Raw genomic sequence first — 25,323 nt, forward strand, 5'->3', positions numbered from 1 at the left:
GTAGAGTTGTGAGGGACTACCGGGGTAATTTAGTCATCTTCTTCTTTGGCGATGCCTCGTAGCCGAGTAAGATTGTCTTCCATAAACTCAGTTTTAACAATGAGTCCGTAAGTGACTGTGGAGGCCAATGCTGGATCCACACATCCTTCCACAGTGGGACATTGGATTCTGGGCGGGAGTTGATCACAGTGTGGATTTGCCAAGCATGCCTTCCTCTTAGCATGTTTCTCTCTTGCGTCCTGAGTTCGAGTGTCTTCAAAGCCCATGACACCTTTGGTAAAGGCTATTCTCCAGTTGGAGCGCTCGCAGACCAGTGTTTCTCAATTGCCAGTGTTTATACAACATTTTTAAAAAGTTGCCTTGAGACAGTCTTTAAACCTCTTTTGTTGACCACCAGCATTATGCTTTCCATTTTTCAGTTCGGAATAGAATAGTTGCTTTGGAAGACGACAATCGGGCATCTGCACAACATGACCAGTCCAACAAAGTTGATGTTGAAGACTCATTGCTTCAACACTGGTGATCTTTGCTTCTTCCAGTACACTATCATTAGTTCACCTGTCTTCCCAAGTGATGTGTCAAACCCCCCTCAATGCAGGAATCTCAGCTAAAGCATCCAAGAAAATGTCCATCCAAGCTCTGCTTAAAAACCTCCAAAGAAGGAGAGTCCGTCACCTTCCATCTCACGGCTGAACAGCACTTACTGTCAGAAAGCTCATCCTGACGTTTGGTTGGAATCTCCTTCCTTGGAACTTGACACCATGGGTTCCGGTCCTCCCCTCGAGCAGGAGAAACCAAGCTTGCTCCATCTTCCATGTGGCAGCCCTTGAGATATCTGAAGATGCCTCTCTCCTCTCAATATCCCCTTGGGTGAAAAACAGTATGCCCATGGAGAAGGCCCCCTTCTTGCTCTCTTGATCTTCCGCCTCCACGGGGACCCTGCTGCAGCTGTAATCATTTCTCTGATGTGGCAATTAAATTCGTTTCCTGCGTATATTACAAGCAGACAGATTAACTTCCCGCTGCTGCTTCGTACTCAGCCCTCACCATTCAATTCAATCTTCATTAAGAGGAACATACGCCTTTCGCAGCAGGGAAGTGGAAGGGTAATTACCAAAATATTTAAGGTTGTCTCCTGGCGGTGCCAAGACCTTTCAAACTTCCCTGCGTGGGGCTGGCCCCCTCTGAAGCGCCCAGCCCTTCTCTTCTAGGGTGGCAAATTCAAACACACGGTGTCATCATGCACCACAATAAACCAGAGACAATATTGCTGAATGAGTCTCTGAAGATGCTGTGAATTTGCTCATGCTTTCATCTGCATCCCTTAATTATTTGTTTATTTATTTTAAACAATTTTTAAAAATAGGTTTTTAAACAAATGCAAACACAAAAAACAAGAACCATTAAACACTTATCCAGTGGTACATCTACTAGTGTTTTTTTATCTCCATTGACTTTAGACATAAGCCTACACAGTCCATTTTCAAACATTCACTTTTTTATTTTTAAACACAAAGGGTGCAGAAAGTCATCAGAGGGGTGCTCTCACAATAATGGCATGCATAATTCTACATAGGTATATTGAACTAGCCCATATTTCTTTCATAGGTGCATGTAAGGAGCCGTGCAAGTTATTGTTTGAAATGCAAGATAAAATAAGTCCCACCAAATTGTATAAAAACGTTATTTCCTTTCATCACGCAGACCTTGTGGGTTATCCTTCAGCAATTGTGAGATTCCACAAGTTCTTACACCCCAAGAGTCAGATCATTTAAGTTCTTCCATTTTTGTGCAACAGGGAGTCTGGCAGCTACCAGAAGCCAAGTTAGCAGTTCCTTCAAGGAGAATTATTTTAGAGCATTGTTACAAAAGTTGGGTGCCTCCCCTTCTCTCTGCAGAGCTGCAGCAAGATTCCTGGGGGTTCCAGGCACTCACCCCAGGTCTGTGGTCCTTTGGAGAATTGGGACACGGCGGAGACTATTGTAGCTGTAAGAAATATGGTTGATTTGCCTATTTACACCTTCAGTCTGCATGGAGGGAGTCCAGATCTTACAGCATGGTCCTTTCAAGAGGGGCTCCTTGGGGTCCAAAGCATCTCTCCCAGCCAGCCAGCCAGCCTTCAGCCAACCTGCCCAAGATGGAGCCCAGTCTTTCTTCTTCCTTCCTCTTCCCAGCACACTTTACTAAGAACTCTCTTTTCCTGTCACCTCACAACCTTCCAAACCCCCAGTCTCTGTTCACACCTCGGGGCAAGCGGGGAGGACAGTTCCCTCACATTGCCAATTGGCTCTCAATGTCCCAGTATTGTTTCTTAATGGCCAGGTCATTTTGCATAGGCTAGCCCAGGAATTCCTCTGCAACTTGTATTTCTCCTTTCACATCCCAAATCATCAAAATCCTACCATCAATAAATTTCTAGTGTTTAGGGCAGCGGTCAGCAAAATTTTTCAGCAGAGGGCCGGTCCACTGTCCCTCAGACCTTGTGGGGGGCTGGACTATATTTTTTTTGGGGGGGAATGAACAAATTCCTATGCCCCACAAATAACCCAGAGATACATTTTAAATAAAAGCACACATTCTACTCATGTAAAAACATGTTGATTCCTGGATCGTCCATGGGTCGGATTGAGAAGATGATTGGGTTGGATCTGGCTCCTGGGCCTTAGTTTCCCTACCCATGGTTTAGGGGGTTCCCCTCCAGTGCTGTGGGTTAAACCACAGAGCCTAGGACTTGCTGATTAGAAGGTTGGTGGTTCAAATCCCCGTGACGGGGTGAGCTCCTGTTGCTCGGTCCCTGCTCCTGCCAACCTAGCAGTTTGAAAGCACATCAAAGTGCAAGTAGATAAATAGGTACTGCTCTGGTAGGAAGGTAAACAGCGTTTTCATGCGCTGCTCTGGTTCTCCAGAAGCAGCTTAGTCATGCTGGCCACATGACCCAGAAGCTGTCTGTGGACAAACACCAGCTCCCTCGGCCTATAGAGCGAGATGAGCGTGCAACCCCAGAGTCGGTCACGACTGGACCTAATGGTCAGGGTTCCCATTACCTTTTACTCCCCAATCTATAACACCATCATCCCATATATTCAATAGTGCTGTTTTTCTGTTTATCTATTTTGCATTTGTATCCCACCTTTTCCTCCAAAGAGCTCCTGGTAGTGTACATGATTATCCCAGCCTTTGTTTACAACAACCCTGTGAGGTAGGCTAGGCTGAGAGGCAGCAACTGGCCCCCAAGGCATCTCTCCTGGTGAATGGCATGGCCCAAGTAAGGGAATTCAAACCCTAGCCTCTCCCAGGCCCTGCTCCGAAGCTCTAACCACTACACCACACTGCCTTTCTGATGCTTCATCCTTGCATTTTTCTTAGGCTTGCATTGCAAGCCACAATGGTTGGGTTCTATCTATCTGTCTCCACTGACGGAGGCAGCCTTGCCTTGAATACCAGTTGCTGGAGACCACAGGAGGGGAGAGTCTTGCTCTTCGGCTCAGATTCTGCTTGCAGGATTTGCACTGGGGCTTCCAGCCAGCTGGAGGCTTGCTCTTCCTCCGCTGCCGTTCTGAGAAACCTCTCTCCATCATTTAATTTTTCAATTTTTAAGGGAAGCTGAAGGGATGAATCAATAGGCTGCTGATATTTATTCCCCGAGATGAAGGCCCCATTAACACAACGCAAGTGCTCCTCCGTGGCGGGGCCCAGATGGATTGTTACAAATGGCCCAGCTCAATATTCAATTACCTGTTCTGCAAGGGTGGCCCCAGGCAAGACAAAGGGAGCTGCCAGGAGGCGTCTTCCAAATGGAGACAGATTTGGGGGGGGGGACCTGAGGCGCTCCATGTGGCTCCCCCGTGAGCGAGGGAAGGCTTATCATAGAACTGTAGGGTTGGAAGGCACCCCAAGGGTCATCTAGTCCAACCCCCCAATGCAGGGATCACAACTGAGTCATCCCTGAGGCTCTCCCCAAAGTGGAGATGTCGGTAGTGGCGCCTGCCCTGTGGAACGCCCTCCCATCCGATGTCAAAGAAATAAACAACTATCAGACTTTCTGAAGACATCTGAAGGCAGCCCTGTTTAGAGAAGCTTTTAATATTCGAGGAGTTGTTGTATTTAATATTCTGCTGGAAGCTGCTCAGAGTGACTGGGGAAACCCAGCCTGATGGGCAGGGTATAAATAAATTATTATTATTATTATTATTATTATTATTATTATTATTATTATTATTATTATACCAGAGCCTTCTGCATCAGAGCAGCCACCTCATGATAGAACAACCTCTCCCTAGGTTCATGGATTTGGACTCCAGATACAGAGGAGTGAATCTGTAAATCTCAGTTACTCTCAGTTTCTCATTTGAACTGAATGTGCTTCTTGTCCCTAGAATGCAATTCTCTCCCCATTCCAACCAACTACAGTGGTACCTCTGGTTGCGAACAGGATCCGTTCCGGAGCCCCGTTCGCAACCTGAAAGGAATGCAACCCGCGTCTGCGCAAGTGCGGGTCGCAATTCACCACTTCTGTGCATGCGCGTGACGTCATTTTGCACATCTGCGCATGCGCAAGTGGTGAAACCCAGAAGTAACTCTTTCCAGTAAATCCGGGTTGCCGTGGGACGCAACCTGAAAAAATGTATCATGAAGCAAATGTAACGAGGTATGACTGTACATTAAAATTGTTGTTGTTTAACCTCCACTTTAAGCCTTCCTGGTGTAGACAGACAGACAGACAGACAGACAGACAGACAGTCAGACAGACACAGGAGTGTGGATCCTTGTAAAAAACCACTGCAAGGTCAAATGATGTGGCTGCAGGGAGGAGGTGGAGATGCTGTTGGTCCAACCCAGGCTGTCCTGTCACTCAGAAATGTGCAAGCGCGGCATGAGGAGGATATTGATAAATGGGAGGCCAAAGTGAGCTGCTCTGACGCCCAGGCAGCTCCAGTCTATCATCCTTCCATTTCTGCCCATTCCCCATCAGCAAGAAGCTTCACCGATACATTCATCAAATGCCCAAAGGAATTAAGGAGCTGGATGACAAAGTCATCATCAGTTGAAGAAAGGCTTCACCCCCACCTCAGTGTTCCCCTGCCAACAATCCCAGGTAGAAGACAGATTAGGATTGCTGTCCCTCAACACCGCATGAACATTCACGCTCATGGAGGCTGTCTCAAGTAACCGTCTTGTCAGGGAGCTTTGGGTGGGAGGGATGTGTGGGTGTCTAAAAGAGAATCGTGAAATTGTAGAATTGTAGAGTTGGAAGGGATCCCGAGGATCATCTAGTCCAACCCCCTGCAAGGCAGGAATCTCAGCTAAAGCATCCATGACAGGTGGCCATCCAATCTCTGCTTAAAAACCTACAAGGAAGGACAGTCCACAATCTCCTGAGGGAGACTGTTCCACTGCCTAACTGTCAGAAGGTTTTTCCATATGTTTAGTCAGAAAACTCAGTACAGTGGTACCTCTGGTTGCGAACTGGATCCGTTCCGGAGTTCCGTTCGCAACATGAGCAGAATGCAACCTATGTCTGCACGTGCGCGGGTCGTGATTCGCTGCTTGCGCATGCACAAGCAGCAAAACCCGGAAGTAACGCTTTCTGGTACTTCCTGGTCGCTGCAGGACACAACCTGAAAAGATTTAACCTGAAGCAAACGTAACAAGAGGTATGACTGTATTTAAATCCATTGGTTTTGGTCCTCCCTTCTGGAGCAGCAGAAAACAAGCTTGTTCCTTTCCGATACTGGACGATGGCTATCTCATCTCCTCTCAGTCTCCTCTTTTCCAGGCTTAGCATACCCAGTTCCTTCAACTGTTCCTCATAAGGCTTGGTTTCCAGACCCTTGATCACCCTCCTTGTCACACCTTCCAGCTTATCAATATCATTCTTAAATGATGGCACCCAGAACTGGACTCAGGACTGCAGGTGGGGTCTGACTAGGGCAGTATTTATAGCCTCCTCTTCATTGACTCTTTTTTATCCCAGAGGAGGGAACAATTATACAAAATGTACAAAATCACACAAACGGGACCAAAAGACCACGTAACTGTTTGATCAAAAGGTAAGCAAGCAAGAAGACAGCTACAAAAATTAGTATTTCCAGTTTAACCAGATACCTAGTTAAAAACAAATAAAGCAATTGGACAGATTGAAAGAGATTAAACCACCAATGGTTTTAGCAACACCTCACTCTGTTTTCCACTTATGGCAGATCACTCAGTCCCCCGCTCTCTCACACACAAGGAGGGCTCTACTCTGTGGCAACAGATTCTTACTCTGTTGCTTTTGAGTAACTTAGCAGCATTCACCCTCACTCTCCTGACCTGGACCTTCTGCTCATCACCTGTGGTCCTTCTATGTGTGTCTCCTCCCCGCAGCGGCGAAGCTAGCTGCTCAGGCACCTAGAGCAAGTCACATGCCATGCACCCACAGGAGGGGCACGCCGTTCACGGTCCTCGCCCCCCACAGGGTGGGGTGATCCGTCCAGGGGGCGGGGCGATCCACCCGGAAGGGCAATCGGCACAGCATCAATCTGCCCAGGGGGGATTTTGTCACTCCCCTCTGGGATGACACCCAGGACGGTCCACCCCCACGCCCCCCTTCCTACTCCCCTGCCTCCACGTGGGGTCTGGAAGGTGGCAACACAAGAACAGGGCCTTTTCTGCAGTGGCTCCTTGTTTGTGGGACGCTCTCCCCAGGGGGCCTCGCCTAGTGCCATCATTACATATCTTTAGGGGCCAGGCAAAAAAATCCATCTATAATCTTCTGTAGTCTTTTAGAAGTGGGTGGGATGCTTTTAATGTACTTTCTCCCCTTGGTTTTAATGTGTCTATGTCTAGGGAGAGGTTTGTCTTTTTAAAAGGGTTTTGTTAAAGTTCCCCCAAAGCAACCTCCTTCTTGTGCCTCCTCAAGAGGTCCGGGGGGGGGGGCAACACGAGAACAGGGCCTTCTCTGCAGGGGCTCCCCATCTGTGGAATTCTCTCCCTGGGGAAGTTTGCCTGGCGCCTTCATTTTACACTTTTAGGCACCAGGCCAAAATCTTCCTTTTCAACCAGGTCTTGGGTTGATCTAATTGATATTCAATACCCTTTTAGAATGTGGCTTTTGGGGGGGGGGTTATTGGGTTACTGCTTTTGGTTTGATTTTACATGTTGTGGTCTTGTTGTGAACCGCCCTGAGACCTCCCGTTATAGGACAGTGTATAAGTTGAATAAACAAAACAAAACACTTCTCCACAGAGTCCTGACATCAGCAGCCACGCCTGCAAGCGTTTTGGAGAGGCAACGGCTGGCAAATCCATGGATCCCTTTCTGATTGCTTTTGGGCCACTTTGCTGCTGTTCTGCCTTGCACAGGAAAATGAAGAAGCTTCACCTGAAGAGGCCGTGCCAAGAGCATTCAGTTCAGGCTGCTGAGAGGTTGCTCTGAGCACACTGGAACCAGCAAAGCGGCTTACGGCTGAAAGCAAGGGCCTGAAAACAGACACACTCCTCTTGCCAAAGTCCACTCTGATGGATCCCTTTTCTCTTCTGGCAAGGCTCTGTGGCTTTTGGTGCAGCCTTGCCCAACCTGGTGCCCTCCAGATTAGTTTGGGACCAATAGGGATGCAGTCCAAAACTGAACCAGGAGGGCACCAGGTTGGGGGGGCTGGTTTAGGGCACTGATGGTTAGGGCTACTTATTCACACAGCACAAACTACGGAACTCCCTCCCACAGCTGCCTTTAAAAACGGGTTGGAGAATTCATGGAGGAGGAGAAGTCTAGTGATGGCTACCAGCAGCAGTGCTTCTGAATGCCAGTTGCTGGAAACCAAAGGACGGCTCTTGTGTTCGAATCCTGTTTGCGAGTCTCCCATAATGGGCATCTGGTTGGCCACTGTGAGAACAAGATGCCAGGCTTGATTGGCAATTGGCCTGATCCAGCAGCCACTTCTTACGTTCGGATTAAAACCGTTGCGGATGGGTGTGGACTACAACCTGAACACGAGTCAACTGTGTGATGCAGCAGCAAAAGAAAAACCACTGTGTCCAGTTCTGGGCACCACCATTTTAGAAGGCTATGGACAAGCTGGAATGTGTGCAAAAGAAGGGGGGCAGTACCCCCCCTCTTTGGGAACTATTGTGTTAGATGCTTAAAATGCATCTGTAATTTGGCATGCAAAATGTTCTTCTTTATCCGTTCGTGTTGCCTTGGTGTGATTAAAATGCAGAGCACATCAGGTGTGTTGTGTGTGTGTGTGTGTGTGTGTGTGTGTGTGTGTGTGTGTGTGTTTGGCCCTGCTCGAGGAATAAGCTGGTTGCCTTCGTAGCCGTACTGAGTAGAAGATTACAGGGAAACAAAAGCCTCCTTTCAAAGATCATATCTGGCTCTCTGCGAGGGAATCCGTGGGCGAGCCTGAGAACAGAATGCAGCCACCTTGGCAGGTAATCAAAAAAAGGTCTAGGATTGTGATTCCTGCATTTTGTTCTCTCTGCGGAGGCTAATCTGATGGGGGCTTTTCAGTGCAACCCCGACATCATCACCTTTGAGAGTCAGGAGGAGACTGCCTGGCCAGCTGCCCCCAGCAGCAACATTTGGGAGCAAGAGAACAAGGGGGTTGTGATAGATCCGGCCCCCGGAGGCATGTTGTGCTCTTATGTCATGAACTGTTTGGATGCAGAGGAACAGTGGGAGGCACCAGTTGGGGAACCCCCAAGGGAAGAAGGCTCAGAGTGGCCAGAGGGAGAAGACAAATTCCCCTCTCCCCTGGTTTCTCAGTACCAGGAGAGGCATGAAGTAGGAGCAGCAAAGGCAGCCATGCCAGCGTAGTCTCAGATTGCTTGGGGAAAACCCTGGAGAGGGGGAGACTGAAGGCAGAACCCTTCAGTCTCTGGAACTTCCTCATAGGGGCAAGACCTACAAAGAAGAGTTGCTGTGCTCATTTGGCCCAGCACTCCTGAGCAGACCCTGCTTCTTCTAATAAAGACTTTACTTACTCTGTGTGACTTATTGCTGCCTTGCTCCTGTCATCCAAGGAGCAGGCCTGCAACCCACAGCTGTCTCTCCTGACTAGGGTTCGGCATTTCAGTTTCTCATTATTACCATCTTAAGTTTTGCTCGCCACATTTCCACATCAGCAGGTGATTTTCTTTTTTAAAAACCCTCCTGAAAATTCATTAGCTTTTTCACACAAATTTCTCCTAACGGGCACCCTTTTTTTGGATGCAATTTTTTTACCATGCATATGCATTTTTGCAAAGCCATTTCCCCTGATATAACACAGTTTTCTCTGTTATGTTCATGAATAGTATATGCATTAATATACACACTTTACCCAGGGCCAGCCCAAGACATTTTGCCACTGGAGGCAAATGAGAAAGTGGTGCCTCACTACCTGGTCGGTTCAGTCAATCACAGGGCTTAACATCCCACCTATTCCCCCTCGTTCAGCTTCCCCATTTCCTGAAACCCTTAGAAAGAAGCAAAATAAGTCAACACCTGAGCATCTTCAGCTGTGCTTCTTCTCGTTTTAGAAATCAGACCTGTGGGAGGATGTGCAGCCAAAATCACAAATGCATGATTGCTAGATAGCCACAGCTAGGGGACTCTATGATGTCATTGTTAGAATTCCTGCTCCAGGATTGCAGTCATGGGATTGTTGTCTATCACATGACGGTATATGTTTTGACTCCACAGAGTGGGAAGTGACGGAGACAGGATGTTTGTGTTACTGTGTTCTGTGGACTCTTGTCCTTTGTTCTTTTTATCTTTGCTGTCTGATGCTAGAGAGATAGGGAGCCATGTTGCAGTGCTCCATGTGCATTTATATGTAAATAAAGTAGATTAGCCAAAATGCTGAGTTGCTGAGGTCTGTCATGCAAGCTGCAAAGACTCTGTGGATCCCTAAGTGTGCCGGTGTCGGTTGGCATCAGTTGCTGTGATGTTCGGGCAGAAGAAAGCTTTTGAAGCTCCTGAACGATTGACCAAGAGGGAGGGAACATGCCAGTCGGGCACGTGTCTCTGCCAGGGTCCTACTCAAGTGTAGGCTGAACTCCTAACAGTCGTACCCTCTTAACTTGTGTGGTGGAAAAGGGAACAATAGAAACTTCCTGTCACTGCACACTCTTCTTCTTACCTGTGATGTGAACTCTCCCCTAGAGAGCACGCTCCGTTTTAAACTGGTCTATTGAATTTTATAAGTTTTAAGAATTATTCCCTGCCTGATTTTCACTGCTGTATCTGTTGAAGATACTGGCAAGACTTCTAGTGTGAGTAAACCTTGTATTTTTTTGTTTTACTTAAACAGTCAGAGTGATTTTTTTTTGTTAAGAGGGAAACATAGAAGGGAGAAGGTGAACCATGCCTGCCTACAGCATCCTTGCACATCATGATTGTTCGAGAAGGTTTTGCAGTCTTGTCCTAAATAACTTCTAAAGATAAGTTGCACATGGATGGTGATTTTTCTCTGCTGACATAGGGATTTGCATTCTCACGCAAGTGAGGAGGAAGGATAATTACTAAATAAAACTTCCTCTCCCACCCATCAAAATCCATGCAACAAGACCCTCTTCTTTTTCTGTGCAGGCCCAGAATTCGCAGCCTTGGACTCCCTTTCTCTAAATCCGTGCCCTGCAGGAAAGGCCAGCTGCCAGTGCTGGTGTTAAAAGAGGAATCCCATTAAACATGCATATGTTTACAGCGGGAGGGGCGGGGGAGCTAAATGCAAGTAAGTGCAAGTAAATGGGAGCCATTAACAGGGAGGCAAAGGGAGCAACTGCTTAATGCACACATTGTTAAATTCTCAGAGGGGAACCATAATGGAGTCACGAGGAGGCTCTCCTCTGATGGGCTGGCATCCCATTGGCAACTGGCACCGGGAGCGGAAGATAAGGAGCAGGATCGTGCCACGGAAGGGCTCCACCTGTCAGGCGCTCGCCCGCCTCAGTGTCGTGCCAAGCGGAGGTGGCGCAGGCTGTCAATTTCAGCATTTGAGCTGAGGAGCGAGAGAAGGGCAAGGACAGAGACTGCCGGTCAGTGTAGGCAATTCTGAGATAAGGCAGGTTCTTTTGCTCCTGAGACTCTCCCACTCTCAATGCCCTGGCACAGGCACCCAGAGGCCAAGATTCGAAACAGGACGGAAACTCCGGGGGCCTTTCGAACTCACAAATCGTACATGTCTGAACTTCTGGGAAACTTGAAAAAATGCAAAAATCAACACTGCAGCCTCGAGAGCTGGCAACTCTGCAGTACTTATTTACCTCTCAGATTCATTTATCCAGCCAGAACATGGAAAGTCTAATCATAATGGCTACCTTCCCAGAGATGCTGTTAAGGATTAATGAGGTTGGTTTTTTTAGGGGGTTTTTTTGAGGGAGGAAAAAAGACCCAGCAAAGTGCTTTTCATGCTCCAAGTACTTAGTAAATAAGTATTATTATTCACAGTGTTCTTAGGCTAATGTAGCAGGGAAGGAAATGGGGTGGCTGAGTAGCATCATTCCCCAGAGGGTCAACTCATTATTTCATGCGGGATTCAAAAATAATTTTAAGGGGAAGGGTTGCAGCTAAAAGGTACAGCAGAATGTCACAGGTTGAATCCACAGCAGAATCTACATGCAGGGCTGGGAATGCGCCTTCTCTGAAACCACGGAGAGAGGCTGCCAGTCTGTGCCGGCAGTATTGAGGTAGATGGACTGAGCATTTGACTTGAAGTAACAAAGCGATAGAATTTGCAGAATTAGCAAACATGAGAGCCAAAATGAGGAACCAGGATGAGAAACAGATAAGGGGCGAGTAAAAAGCCTCAGAGAATATTTTAAAGGATATGATACGAAAACTAACCTACAGGTAGGAGCAATTTCATGAGCAACAGTCAACAACAGCAAAGGAATTGAAAGGGGGGGGGAATAGGGTGAGAAAATTAGCAGGTAGGTAGCAGATGAAGGTATACCTAGAATGCCACGGAGTGTTGGGTTGGGAAGTGTGCAGAGAAATTTCGTATGATGGAAAATGTATGATGTGTACATAGAAAAATGGAAAATGCATAAATAAATGAGAGAGAGAGAGAGAGAGAGAGAGAGAGAGAGAGAGAGAGAGAGAGTCTGACTTGATGTAAATAATAATAATAATAATAATTTATAATTTATACCCTGCCCATCTGGCTGGGCTTCCCCAGCCACTCTGGGCGGCTTACAACTGAATATTAAAAACAATACAGCGTCAGACATCAAAACCTTCCCTAAACAGGGCTGCCTTCAGTTGTCTTTTAAAACAAAAATAGTTGTTTATTGCCTTGACATCTGCTGGGAGGGTGTTCCACAGGGCAGGCCCCACTACAGAGAAGGCCCTCTGCCTGGTTCCCTGTAACCTCACTTCTTGCAGGGAGGGAACCGCCAGAAGGCCTTCGGAGCTGGACCTCAGTGTCCGAGCAGAACGATGGGGGTGGAGACGCTTCTTCTGGTCTACTGGGCTGAGGCTGTTTAGGGCTTTAAAGGTCAGCACCAACACGTTGAATTGTGCTTGGAAACATACTGGGAGCCAATGTAGGTCTTTCAGGACTGGTGTTATATGGTCTTGGCGGCCACTCCCAGTCACCAGTCTAGCTGCCGCATTCTGGATTAATTGCAGTTTCTGGGTCACCTTCAAAGGTAGCCCCACACAAAGTGCATTGCAGTAGTCCAAGTGGGAGATAACCAGAGCATGCACCACTCTGGCAAGGCAGTCCGCAGGCAGGTAGGGTCTCAGCCTGCGTACCAGATGGAGCTGGTAAACAGCTTCCCTGGACACAGAATTAACCTGCACCTCCATTGATGGCTGTGAGTCCAAAGCAACATCCTATTTTCCTAATAATTCCCACAGGACATTGAGGTTGAGGCTGTCCCAATTTTGCTCCTAAAATCTAGCTGGTGGTTGGAAATACTACAGAAAAGCTTAAGAACATAGGAACATAAGAACAGCCCAGGTGGGTCAGGTCCATGGCCCATCTAGTCCAGCCGCCTGTTCTCCCAGCGGCCAACCAGATGCCCCCATGGGAAACCAGGAAGCAGGATTCGAGCACAAGAGGAATACTCTCCCCTCCTGTGGTTTCCAACAGCTGGGATCCAGAAGCATTTCTGCTTCCAGCTTTTGAGGGAAAGCACAGCCATTGTGGTTACCAGCCATCAATAGCCCTCTCCTCCAGGTATTTGCCCAATAATCCTTTTTCAGAGCCATCCTGGTTTGTGACCATCCCTGTCTCCTGTGGGAGGGAGTTCCACAGCTTAACTATGTAGGTGTTATGTGAAGAAGAACTTTTTAATCTGCCCTGAATCTTCCAACATTCAGATTTATTGAATCTCCATGATTTTTAGTATTATGAGAGAATGAGAAAAGCTCTCTTCACTCTCTCTGGGCCATCTACAATTTCTATTATAACTTCGATGATGTTGCCTTTTCGCTAAACTAAAAAGTTCCAAACGCTGCAACCTTCATCGGAGAGTCATTCCATCCCCTAAGTTTGGGGGCCCTTATTGTGCATATTCAAGTTCCTGAGAAGTGAGATGTTTCTGCTTTTGGAGGCAGTCAATGGAGATTTATGGTGTTGACGTTTATTACGCCTATAAGTGAGGATAAGATGGCAGTTGGCAGCCTTAACTCGAACAGATATTGCTGCCCAGAAGATTTCTTGGGGAACTCCCAATGCGTCGCTTTGGATGCTCACAGAGAGCAAGTCAGGCCTCTGGGCCTCATCCAGGCTCTGTTCCAGCACAGCAAATCTTTGGTATTCCTCACACGCGCAGGCATTTTAATGGCATAAATTCCAGCCGATGGGAGATGGGCAGAGAAAGACTTCCAGAAAGATTTCCAAGCGTTAGCTCCTGTAGCAACAAATCAACTGCCCTTGGCCACCTTTCTAGATCTGCAAAGACCCACGCTGCCAACCAAAGGGAATCTGCCAGGTTCAACTGATTTGGCCTCTTTCGCCGTTTCATATTACCACCAGGGTTTGGGGAGATCCTTGAGAGGTTATTCAGCACCACACCTGACCAGATAGAATATAATTCCCTCCATCATGACCAGGGCCTCATTTAGGTTTGATGAGGCCCTAAGCTACTGAAGGTAATGGGGCCCTCCAGCTGTCCTTTGTCAACAACAAATGGTCTCTCTTTTTGTGTGTTGAATATATATATATATATATATATGAAATCAATCCGTAGGCATAAGACTCATACCCTTAGTCTATGCTGCCTGATCATCAGTCTACAAACACTTTTTAATATTAGATAACAGGTACAACAGCTTTGGCCACCTCATGAGAAGAGAAGACTCCCTGGAAAAGACCCCGATGTTGGGAAAGATGGAGGGCACAAGGAGAAGGGGACGACAGAGGACGAGATGGTGGAATAGTGTTCTCGAAGCTACCAGCATGAGTTTGGCCAAACTGCGGGAGGCAGTGGAAGACAGGAGTGCCTGGCGTGCTCTGGTCCAGGGGGTCACGAAGAGGCGGACAAGACTAAACAAGAACAACAACAGCTTGACCTACATTCAACTGTGCTGTACTGCAATCTGCAGCTGCATGCTACATGTTGCTATGCAACCAGTCCATGCAGAATGTAAGCACCCTATATATAGAAAGGAGCAAACCAGTGATATTTTTGGGGAGCAGGCGAGCAGGCGGGGCCCATGACTTACATCATAGGAGCCCACACAACACAAAACACTGTTGCTGTATGTAGGTTTTATTTTATTTGTTTTTTATCTTATATTTTGGAAATGTGCATCCAGTGTTTTTTTCCCTTTAAATTTTTTTGGGGCCTCCAATAGAGTGGGGCCCTAAACTATAGCTCTGGTCCTTGGCTAGCTTTTTAGGTCTGCAAAGACCCCTGCTCCCAACAAAAGGGAACCTGCCAGGTTCAACTGTTTTGCCGTTTCATTTTACCACCAGGGTCTTGGGGTTTGGGGAGATCCCAAGAGCCAGTGTGGTGTAGTGGTTAAGAGCGGTAGTCTCATAATCTGGGGAACCGGGTTCGTGTCTCCGCTCCTCCACCTGCAGCTGCTGGGTGACCTTGGGCTAGTCACACTTCTTGAAGTCTCTCAGCCCCACTCACCTCACAGAGTGTTTGTTGTGGGGGAGGAAGGGAAAGGAGAATGTGAGCTGCTTTGAGACTCCTTAAAGGGAGTGAAAGGCGGGATATCAAATCCAAACTCTTCTTCTTCTTCATCATCCTTGAGAGGTTATTCAGAAACTGAACCACACCTGATCAGATAGAATATAATTCCCTCCATCATGACCACCACAGAAGAACACACAGAGACCTCCCCATGTCCCATTCCTTGATAGGCAAAGGCACCACACCACCCAGGACCCAGACCAGGAGACAAAGCCACTTCCTTTTTCACCCGTCAAGACAATGTAAAGATCAGTCGGGGAATTTCTGTTGAATTGTGTGCTTGCCTACGTTCTGCCTAGGAATCCTACAATGGAATGTGTGAGGAGGAAGGGATCGAGTCCTCCAATCCTAAAGTAATCATCATCATAATTCAGAAATGGTAAAACTGACCGGGAAGCTCAGGAACCCAGAAGACCAAAACTTTAATAAAGAATGGGGGGGGGGGAATTATAATTTACCCATGAGGCCACTGTAAGCAGATGGAAACATCAGCAGAATTGCAATAACACTTGTAATGTAGCAGGTACTATGGAGACCAAATGCAGTGATATAAAATATGGATTATGGAATAATATGCCGCCAAAAAGGTTGACAACTGGACCCATGGAGGGGAAGGCAGGAAGTCCAGAGTTCCAGAGAAATCTCTAAATATGGATATAGAATCATAGAATCATAGAATCATAGAGTTGGAAGAGACCACAAGGGACATCGAGTCCAACCCCCTGCCAAGCAGGAAACACCATCAGAGCACTCCTGGATATGTGTTTTGTATTGTTATAATTCTACACTTGTGAAATCAAATCAAAATTATTTCCATATATATATATAGGGACGCGGGTGGCGCTGTGGGTAAAAGCCTCAGCGCCTAGGGCTTGCCGATCGAAAGGTCGGCGGTTCGAATCCCCGCGGCGGGGTGCGCTCCCGTTAGAATCATAGAATCCTAGAATCATAGAGTTGGAAGAGACCACAAGGGCCATCGAGTCCAACCCCCTGCCAAGCAGGAAACACCATCAGAGCACTCCTGACATATGGTTGTCAAGCCTCTGCTTAAAGACCTCCAAAGAAGGAGACTCCACCACACTCCTTGGCAGCAAATTCCACTGTCAAACAGCTCTTACTGTCAGGAAGTTCTTCCTAATGTTTAGGTGGAATCTTCTTTCTTGTAGTTTGGATCCATTGCTCCGTGTCCTCTTCTCTGGAGCAGCAGAAAACAACCTTTCTCCCTCCTCTATGTGACATCCTTTTATATATTTGAAAATGGCTATCATATCACCCCTTAACCTCCTCTTCTCCAGGCTAAACATGCCCAACTCCCTTAGCCATTCCTCATAAGGCATCGTTTCCAGGCCTTTGACCATTTTGGTTGCCCTCCTCTGGACACGTTCCAGTTTGTCAATGTCCTTCTTGAACTGTGGTGCCCAGAACTGGACACAGTACTCCAGGTGAGGTCTGACCAGAGCAGAATACAGTGGCACTATTACTTCCCTTGATCTAGATGCTATACTCCTATTGATGCAGCCCAGAATTGCATTGGCTTTTTTAGCTGCCGCGTCACACTGTTGGCTCATGTCAAGGTTGTGGTCAACCAAGACTCCTAGATCCTTTTCACATGTAGTGCTCTCAAGCCAGGTGTCACCCATCTTGTATTTGTGCCTCTCATTTTTTTTGCCCAAGTGCAATACTTTACATTTCTCCCTGTTAAAATTCATCTTGTTTGTTTTGGCCCAGTTCTCTAATCTGTCAAGGTCGTTTTGAAGTGTGATCCTGTCCTCTGGGGTGTTAGCCACCCCTCCCAGTTTGGTGTCATCTGCAAATTTGATCAGGATGCCCTTGAGTCCATCATCCAAGTCGTTGATAAAGATGTTGAATAAGACCGGGCCCAAGACAGAACCCTGTGGCACCCCACTAGTCACTCTTCTCCAGGATGAAGAGGAACCATTGATGAGCACCCTTTGGGTTCGGTCAGTCAGCCAGTTACAAATCCACTGAGTGGTAGCATAGTCAAGACCGCATTTTACCAGCTTCTTTACAAGAATATCATGGGGCACCTTGTCAAATGCCTTGCTGAAATCAAGGTAGGCTACATCCACTGCGTTCCCTTCATCTACCAGGCTTGTAATTCTGTCAAAAAACGAGATCAGGTTAGTCTGACATGACTTATTTTTCAGAAATCCATGCTGACTATTGGTGATCACAGCATTCCTTTCTAGGTGCTCACAGACTGTTTGCTTAATGATCTGCTCCAGAATCTTCCCTGGTATTGATGTCAGACTGACTGGGCGGTAATTATTTGGGTCCTCTCTTTTCCCCTTTTTGAAAATAGGGACAACATTTGCCCTCCTCCAGTCTGCCGGGACTTCACCTGTTCTCCAGGAATTCTCAAAGATGACTGCCAGTGGTTCTGAAATCACATCTGCCAGTTCTTTTAATACTCTTGGATGCAGTTCATCTGGCCCTGGAGACTTGAATACATCTAGACTAGACAAGTATTCTTGTACTATCTCCTTAGTTATTCTGGGCTGTGTTTCCTCTGCTGAATCATTTGCTCCAAATTCTTCAGGTCGGGCATTGTTTTCTTTATCGGAGAAGACTGAGGCAAAGAAGGCATTGAGGAGTTCAGCCCTTTCTGTGTCCCCTGTTTGCATTTCACCATCTTCTCCTCTGAGTGACCCTACTGTTTCTTTGTTCTTCCTTTTGCTACGAACATACCCATAAAAGCCTTTTTTGTTGCTTTTAACCTCTCTAGCAAGCCTGAGTTCATTCTGTGTTTTAGCTTTTCTGACTTTGTGTCTACACATGCTGGCTATTTGTTTGAATTCCTCTTTGGTGGTTTCCCCCCTTTTCCATTTTTTGTACACATCCTTTTTTAATCTTAACTCAGTTAAAAGTTCTTTAGATAGCCACCCTGGCTTCTTTAGGCACCTTCCATGTTTCCGTCTCATTGGTATTGCCTGAAGTTGTGCTTTTACTATCTCCCTCTTAACAAACTCCCAGCCATCATGAACTCCCTTTCCTTTTAGTATTACTGTCCATGGGATCTCACCAAGCACTTCCCTAAGTTTTATGAAGTCGGCTTTCTTAAAGTCGAGAAATTGAGTCCTAGTATGCTTGGCTGCTCCTTTCCGCTGTATAGTAAACTTCAGAAGAGCATGATCACTCGCGCCTAATGATCCTTCCACTACTACCCCACTAACCAGGTCATCAACATTGGTTAGGACCAGATCTAAAATGGCTGTTCCTCTTGTTGCTTCTCCCACTTTCTGGACAATGAAGTTGTCTGCAAGGCCAGTGAGGAATCTGTTTGACCTTATGCTCTTGGCTGAGTTTGACATCCAACAAATATCCGGGTAATTGAAGTCCCCCATTACTACTATCTCCCTTCCTTTTGCATGCTTGGCCATCTGTTCCAGGAAGGCATCATCTATGTCCTCCGTTTGGCTTGGGGATCTATAGTAAACTCCCACAATGAGGTCACTGTTATTCTTCTCTCCCTTAATTTTGACCCAAATGCTCTCAGTTTGGCTTTGAGGTTCTAAATCTTGGATCTCTTCACAGGTATACACATCCCTGACATATAACGCCACTCCTCCTCCTTTCTTGTCTGGTCTGTTTCTCTGAAATAGATTGTATCCCTCCATTATTACATTCCAATCGTGGGACTTATCCCACCAGGTTTCAGTGATTCCTATTATGTCATATTTAGTTTGCTGTACCAAGAGCTCAAGCTCATCTTGTTTATTTCCCATACTTTGCGCATTAGTGTACAGACATTGAAGTCCATTAATCATTCCCCCGTGTCTCTTATTTAAGGATTTTTTCCTCCCACCACTAGGTCTGCATGCTGTTTGCTCCATTCGGTCTATGACATTTGGATGATCATCTTCATCAATTGATAGACTCCTACCTTCAGGAGCACTGTCTCCCTCCCCCACATTAGTCAGTTTAAAGCCCTCCTGATGAGGTTTCTGAGATTTTTTGCAAAAACATTCCTCCCAACCGTTGTGAGGTGCAGCCCATCGCTTGCCAGAAGTCCATCTTCAAGAAACTGCATTCCGTGATCTAAGAATCCAAACCGTTCCTGTTTACACCATTTGCGAAGCCAGTTGTTCACTTCCACTATTTTTCCCTCTCTCCCTGGGCCACGTCGTTCAACTGGGAGGACAGATGAGATGACAATTTGTGCATTTAATTGCTTCAATTTCCTGCCCAGAGCCTCGTAATCTCTTTTGATCTTCTGGAGGCTATTGCTTGCAGTGTCATTGGTTCCCACATGAACCAAGAGGAAGGGGTATTTGTCAGTGGGTTTTATGATTCCTTGCAGTCGTTCAGTTACATCTTGGATCTTAGCCCCGGGGAGACAGCACACTTCCCGAGACATCTTGTCAGGCCCACAGATCACTGCTTCTGTTCCCCTCAGTAGGGAATCCCCTATCACCACTACACGCCTCCTCTTAGGTCTGGTCGGGGTTCTTCCGTGAGCTGTCCGTTCCAAGGTCGCCTGCACATTCCCTGAGGACTGCCTTTGCTGCTCGTCTTCATATACCTGATCGACTGTAATGAGGGAGAGGTCCTCAAATGGAGTCTGCTCTTCGTCTTCCATGCTAGGGGAAAGGACCTCAAAGCGATTGCGTATTTCTAAACAATCAGAACCGTTGTTCGGTCCCAGCGCCTGCCAACCTAGCAGTTCGAAAGCACCCCTGGGTGCAAGTAGATAAATAGGGACCGCTTACCAGCGGGAAGGTAAACGGCGTTTCCGTGTGCGGCTCTGGCTCGCCAGAGCAGTGATGTCACGCTGGCCACGTGACCCGGAAGTGTCTGCGGACAGCGCTGGCCCCCGGCCTCTTGAGTGAGATGGGCGCACAACCCTAGAGTCTGGCAAGACTGGCCTGAACGAGCAGGGGTACCTATATATATATATATATATATATATATATATATATATCATAAGATTGTGGAATCGAGGAATCATGGAATTGTAGAGCTGTGAGGGACCCCGAGGATAATCTAGTTCAATGCAGGAATCGCAACTACGGGATCCCTGACAGATGGCCACTCGATCTCCAGCAAAGGAGATTCCACCAGCTCTTGGCATCAGGAAGTTCTTTCTAAAGTTCAGTCGGGGTTTCATGGCCTGTAATTTGAATCCATCAGTTCAAGTCGTACCCCCCTGGAGTGGCAGAAAACAGGTTTTCTCCATCTTCCATGTGCTCCATCTTCAGATGTGGAATAAAAGCCTGTAAACAGATGACATGGCAGCCAGGAGGAGGCATGTGAGTTTTCCTGGAGGGAAAATGGAGGGAAAGTTGGCACCCTATAGACTCACCCCCCCCCACACACACCTCCAGGACTGTGGGCGACGAGTCTGAAGAGCTGATTATCGTTCCTTTTCTCCTTGATAATAATCAAGACATCTTATGCTCAACGGGAAGAGGGTCTGTTCTGCAGCAGAGAGCGGAGTCTCATAAATATGTTCTTATCAACTGTCGAACTAGACAAGAGGGACTGAGGAAAGGAGAGATAAAGGATCAGCTATTAACAGAACATGCCCCGGCTTCGCAGAGTCGGAATAAACGTGCCATGGAGGGCCCTTTGCACGTGCATCCCGTGAAATAAAAACACACCAAAAAAACCCCATACCGACTGACGTAGACCCGAGCGCCGTACCTCTACATCTGATTTTAAGCCTTGATTTACGGCCTGGAAAATTACATTTTAATTGTGCACGTCTCCATTTTTAGATGTACTTGTCTCCCATCCGCCCCACAATCAGTCAAGAAAAGATGTTCTTTTCTAGCGGGACGAGAGGGGGGGGGAGAAAGGGAGGCTGCATTTCAGATAGAAAGATGCTCTCCCCTTGGCTAAATTTGGATCGCTGGTGTCAGGTGAAAATGGCTCCCTCCCACCCCACCAAAGTCGATTGAGGCATAATTGGGTTTGCGAGAACAGCATTTGTTTTCTCAGACATAAAAGCAGACAAATTGCTGCTAGCAACACTCCACTCTGTGCCCCAAGAGATCAGAACTGGGGAGGGGGAAAGTTGCAAAACTCTGCTTTTTTGAGTGGTGGGCAATAGAGAATTTTTTTTCATCCCCCAACTTTAGAATCATAGAATTGTAGAGTTGGAAGGGGGGTCATCTGGTCCAGCCCCCTACAATGAATAATAATAATAATAATATTTTTTTATTTATACCCCCCCCAATTCCCGGTTCAAAAACCGGGCTCAGGGTGGCTAAAAACAAATTTAAAACACTTAATTGGAAAAGCAGCATAAAAGACAGTATAAAAACATGAATAGCAATAAAATTCAAAAATCAAAAAACAATTAGATAATCCCCAGGGCTAGCTGGCTGAATTGGTCCTACTTGGGCCAGCGAGGAGACCAGGGGAGAATTAGCTGTTGGGGTCTCAGAGCAGGTGGGACGTGGGTGGCGCTATGGGTTAAACCATAGAGCCTAGGACTTGCAGATCAGAAGGTCGGCGGTTCGAATCCCCACGACGGGGTGAGCTCCCGTTGCTCGGTCCCTGCTCCTGCCAACCTAGCAGTTCGAAAGCACACCAGTGCAAGTAGATAAATAGGTACCACTCCGGCGGGAAGGTAAACGGCGTTTCCGTGGTTCTCCAGAACAGGCTTAGTCCTGCTGGCCACATGACCCAGAAGCTGTACGCCAGCTCCCTCGGCCAGTAAAGTGAGATGAGTGCCGCAACCCCAGAGTCGTCCGCAACTGGACATAATGGTCAGGGGTCCCTTTACCTTTACCTTAGAGCAGGTAATCTTCATAAAAGGGGAGGGGGAGGGAAGAGAAGGGAAATAAAAGATCAGACTGAATTCAAATTAAAGGCCAGGCAGAATAGCTCTGTCTTACAGGTCCGACGGAAGGAGGTTAAATCCTGCCGGGCCCCAGTCTCATGGGACAGAGTATTCCACCAGGTCGGAGCCATCACTGAAAAGGCCCTGGCCCTGGTGGAGGATAATCTGACTTCCTTAGGGCCCAGGACCTCTAAACTATGGTTATTCAGGGACCTTAGGGTCCTCTGCAGGGCAGACCAGGAGAGGCAGTCCGGTAGATACGGGATAATGCAGGAACAAAAAAGGGTAACTTTTCATATTTTTGTTTTTCAGATGCAACATAGCTCAAAGAAGCCCCAGCAAACATTAAGGAAACAGAAGGAAAACATTGTGATATAGTGCAGGGGTTGGACAGATTCGTGGAGGAGAGGGCTATTGATAGCTGCTGGCCACAATCCTTATGCTTTGCCTCTACAGTTGGAACTGCAGGAGGGGAGAGTTGCTCTTCTGCTCGGATCCTGCACGCTGGATTCCCACTGGGAATTCTGTTTGGCCACTGTGGCAACAGGATGCTGGTCTAGATGGGCCACTGGCCTGATCCAGCGGGCTCTTCTTAAGTTCATATGGATTGCCCTGAGACAATGGACCCTGTCCTGTGGAACACCCTGCCACTAGAGCAGGCACCCCCAACCTTTGGCCCTCCAGATATTTTGGACTATACTTCCCATCATCCCTGACCACGGATCTCCTGTTAGCTAGGGATCATGGGAGTTGTAGGCCAAAACATCTGGAGGGACGCAGGTTGGGGATGCCTGCACCAACTTTTAAATGCTTGCTGAAAACATATCTATTCTGCCAGGTCCACACAGGCGAGTATGGGTACATCATTCCACTGATACCTGTTCGGGTTTTAATTTGCTTTTAGCTACTTAACAATTTTCCTTCATGAGCTCTACGTGGGGCTACCTTTGAAGGTGACCCAGAAACTACAACTAATCCAGAATGCGGCAGCTGGACTGGTGACTGGGAGCGGCCGCCAAGACTGCATAACACTGATCCTGAAAGACCTACACTGGCTCCCAGTACGTTTCTGAGCACAATTCAAAGTGTTGGTGCTGACCTTGAAAGCCCTAAACAGCCTCGGTCCTTTATCCCTGAAGGAGCATCTCCACCCCCATCATCCAGCCGGGACACTGAGGTCCAGCTCTGAGGGCCTTCTGGCTGTTCCCTCCCTGAGAGAAGTGAGGCTACAGGGAACCAGGCAGAGGGCCTTCTCGGTGGTGGCGCCTGCCCTGTGGAACGCCCTCCCATCAGATGTCAAGGAAATATACAACTACCAGACTTTCAGAAGACATCAGAAGGCAGCTCTGTTTAGGGAAGTTTATAATGTTTGATAGACTATTGTATTTTTATATTCTGTTGGAAGCCACCCAGAGTGGCGCCAGATGGGTGGGGTATGTATGTATGTATGTATAAATAAATAAATAAATAAATAAATAAATAAATAAATAAATAAATAAATAAATAAATTATTATTATTATTATTATTATTATTATTATTATTATTATTATTATTTTATGGTTCCCTATTGTTGCAAACTGCTGTGATGTATTTTAATGACCCTTTCCTTCCTTGGAGATTTTTTAAGCAGAGGTTGGGTGGCCGTCTGTCCTGGATGCTTTAGGTGAGATTCCTGCATTGCAGAGGGTCAGACTAGATGACCCTCGGGGTCCCTTCCAACTCTAAAGATTCTATGATTAGCATATCAATATTTCTAAATAAATAAATAATGAAAGGTGACTGGGCACCCAGAGACCACCGTGGAGTGGGGGGTGGGGGTGTCAGTGGGGGTGTCACTCGTACCCTGAAAAATAAGGGCCTTTGCTGGGTATACCTTGACCTTGGTCTCCCTTGGCCAATTCCGTTTGGAGGAGTCTTTATTTATATTCTGCGTCTCGTCTTTCCCGGGGAGTTTTTGCAGGAGGCTCTAAGTGGAAGCCCATTAGAAGCCCTGGATTGATATCGGCAATGTAAAGGAGATGTCTTGGGCTGGCGGGGGTGGGGTGGTGGAAAGGTGGGCATTTATAATAAATGAAAATAAAATAAATACAGGTCTTTTACGCAGCCGAGATCCGACGCTCGGGCCAATGCTTCTCATTTGACTGCCATCCATAATTTATAAACCTCCATCCGCCAGAAGCTTCCAGAGCAGATGAGTCTCAACTTTAAATAAATGGCGAGGGGGAAAAGCTTTTGCCATATTGCATCACCTTCGCTTCTCTTTAACTTCTCAGAGCACCTGCACGGTTTGTTTATTTCTTATGACGGTACCCCACCTTTCATTTGAGGGGCTCAAAGTGGCACAGCTGGTAATAATAATAATAATAATAATAATAATAATAATAATAATAATAATTTATTATTTGTACCCCGCCCATCTAGCTGGGTTTCCCCAGCCACTCTGGGCGGCTTCCACAGAGACCAAAAATACACTAAAATACTCTTCTACTCTTCTGGTTGCCAACAGCCCTGTGAGGTGGCTTCGGCTGAGAGGCAGTGACTGGCTGAAGGTGACCCAGAGAGCTTCCTAGCTGGGAGGGGAATTGTAGAATTGGACAGCACCCCAAATGTCATCTAGTCCAACCCCCTGCAATGCAGGAACCGCAGCTATTGAATCCCTGACAGGTGGCCAGCCAACCTCTGCTTAAAAACTTCCAAGGAAGGAGAGTCCGTCTGAGGGAGCCTGTTCCACTGTCATCTTCTTCATGTTTCAGTCAGAGTCTCCTGTCTTAAGAATCTGAATCCAGCAAAGCGGAATCAGGCGTCTCGCTCCCTTTCCGTTTCCCCCCAGTGAGGTCCCTCTGCTACTCTGCAAGGAAAACTGCCAGCTGCACCCTGGGCATTCACATGCAAACACCCATTTCCATCTCCCTCTGTCAATTTCTCGGGCCTATTAACTCCCCCCAGGCTCTCTCGTTTCTCTGATATCCAATCTCTTTGTGCAAATTGCATCCAAATACTCTGCAAGCAAGATTTGGTTATTGGCCTTGAACAGGCTTCCTCAAACTCGGCCCTCCCGATGTTTTTGGCCTACAACTCCCATGATCCCTAGCTAGCAGGACCAGTGGACAGGGATGATGGGAATTGTAGTCTCAAAACATCTGGAGGGCCAAGTTTGAGGAAGCCTGGCCTTGAATTTCCATGCTGGGGCGTTCTGTGCAGGGTTCCTTTCCAACTACAGAATCTCACACTTCTTCTTTGGTGATCCCTCGTAGCCAAGTAAGACTGTCTTCCATAAACACGGTTTTAACAACGAGTCCATAGCTGACTGTAATGGGTATGAGTTACTCGTGCGTAAACTGCCGCCTCTCTAGGCTAAATTGCCTTGTTAAACCGTTCTGACTGCACAGCCCCTCTCCGCG

Source organism: Podarcis raffonei, chromosome 4 (assembly GCF_027172205.1).
Source record: "Podarcis raffonei isolate rPodRaf1 chromosome 4, rPodRaf1.pri, whole genome shotgun sequence".
In the NCBI taxonomy this organism is placed as follows: domain Eukaryota; kingdom Metazoa; phylum Chordata; class Lepidosauria; order Squamata; family Lacertidae; genus Podarcis; species Podarcis raffonei.